The sequence below is a fragment of the Heterocephalus glaber genome, unplaced genomic scaffold (genome assembly GCF_053883595.1).
Source record: "Heterocephalus glaber isolate CG9 unplaced genomic scaffold, H.glaber_assembly_v1.0 deba00001859, whole genome shotgun sequence".
NCBI lineage: Eukaryota > Metazoa > Chordata > Mammalia > Rodentia > Bathyergidae > Heterocephalus > Heterocephalus glaber.
The window spans coordinates 602221-604460 of NW_028258500.1; the positions used below are offsets into that span (position 1 = coordinate 602221).

The 2240-nt window shown below is 33.1% G+C and overlaps 1 non-coding gene across 1 annotated transcript; it reads left to right on the top strand.

Annotated features, from left to right (window-relative positions):
• Nucleotides 1-1626: 1626 nt before the first annotated feature.
• LOC147820560 (U6 spliceosomal RNA) lies at nucleotides 1627-1730 on the top strand. The gene has a single exon (XR_015448402.1). It is a non-coding gene; the product is annotated as a U6 spliceosomal RNA (small nuclear RNA).
• Nucleotides 1731-2240: the final 510 nt, after the last annotated feature.

Genomic DNA, 2240 nt, shown 5'->3' on the forward strand with positions numbered 1-2240 from the left:
GATAAATTGGATTAATAATAATATTATTTGCCATTCAGGATCCCATTTTATTTTAATGAACATATTAACTAATTAATGTAAAATGTGAAATAAAGTGCCAATACATGGGCATGCTCAATTTGCTGTGGCTTCTGTCACTTTTATAACTGGGAGGAATAATTCTGAGAAAATTACAATATTAAAAGTTCTAATGGTGGGGAATAATTGACATAGCAAGGTGCAAATGGAAGCAAAGATTGTGCTGAGTGCCCAAAAGCAAAAAGCAAGCTTTAAGTATGATGAAATGAAATTATTTATCAATATAAGAGGCAAGACTGAGAAAATGGATGAAGATGCAGGGGAAATTTGATGTGGGAAGGAAACCAGGAAAAGTGCTAACATCAGAAAATGTTGATTGATCAATAAAGAATCAGACAAGTTTGTCTCCAGCATGAAGGTGAGGTCAGTGGCTTGAAGTAAATGGAAAATTATGGAACAAGAGATGTGGAAAGTACACGAGGAGATAAATAATAAGTTGAGTATAAATGTTTCTGATTAAGAGAGGAGCCAAGATGATTTAGCACTGAGTGAGTTGGTGGTTGAAGAAACTGACCCACTGCCTGACATTTTTCAGCAATATTTTGTAGGTAGAGAGAACAGAAACAGATATTAAATATCAGGAATTGTCCAAGTAACATAAGACTAGAAGAAAATATCCCAGGGACATCTCAAACTTTGAGAGAAAGGGATCATAGTGTGCTAGACTGAGCCGTGTTGAAGTAGTTAAGTATTGTATGAAAGAAAGACATACTGTGATAAAAATACAAGTAGGAAGTCAGAGGTCATGATGGTAATAAAGGTAAATTTCAGTGGAAATGTGACAAATGGATATTTGATAGCTTTTGACAGAGAAAAAATATTCAAAGGTTAAGTTTTTGTGTATGCACTTTTGAAAAAGAAAATACTTTCCTTTTTAAAAGCATGAATAATGTCCATATAAATGACCAAAGAAGTTACCTAAAATGCCTGCAGTGCAGGCTTTTAAAAACTGTTCCATTTCATAAAATATGCCAAAAATTAGCATAAAGCAGAAACTAATTTTATAACTATCATGCAACTGCGCAAAATAATCAGCATGGGAGACAATGGATGTTATTTTTAAAGGCATATGGGGAGAAAACATCCAAAGCTATTTTTTTAGCAAAGTCTTCACTAGTATACATACAGACCTTTACAAAGATTTGTGAAATATTATCTAGTACATTTGAAGTATTATTTAATTCAAAAGTTTCTGTTGAATGAGTATCTATATCTTAAACTATCACCAAAAATAAATGTGCAATATAAGTTTAAAAATTAGTTAAATGTGTAGTGTATTAAATATTAAATAACATGCAATACTAAAATAGCTTCTCTGTGGTTATAAATTGGGGGCAAAATTAATACAAATAACTTGGGAAAAAGAAAACAATAAGGAGAGACTAGGGAAAGGTGGCCACTGGTATCTAGAAACAATGTTCTTCACATGTCATAGGCAAGGAATGTCCCACTAAAATGGAAACAGAACATAGCTGTAGAATTTAAAGTCAGGCATCTCTTAAGATTATAGGATGAAAGCCACAAATCTACTTAGAGAAATGTAATTAAGTGCTCCCTCTTGAAGCCCACACACTACAATTGGGTAGACACAGAGAAGACTGTCATGTTCTCTGCTCAAGGGTGGCACATAAATTCATGAAAAATATAATTATGCACAAATGCAGATTTTTGCATACAATGTCAAGAGTCTACAGATCTCTGGATAGTCTGTAGGTTCTAGTTCGTGAATTCATAAACACTGACTAACAACCTTCTGTTGTGAAAAACTGTGCTCTCAGGAAGTAATCTGATGATCTCCTATGAAAATATTGACCAAATTGTCTTATTCTTAAGGATGAGAGCAGGTCTGGGACCAATAAAAACCACAGAAACTACAAAGCTGCTACTGCAGATGACTAATTCTGACATGAAAGAGTTGACTATAAATTTATTTCAATTTCTTATTTTTTAAAGGATGACATCTTATTTGTTCATTTTCTTTTAAGTATATCTGTTATAATATCCCATCAGTTTTATCATAAAGCACTTTTTATTTTCAGAAGGTTTATAATCAGAACTCCCTTTCATCCAGGCAAGAAGGACCCCTGCCCCAGACATCATGTTTTGCATTTTGTAATACAACTTCCCACAAGTTTCTAAAAAATAGTAGATGTGTGGTTCAT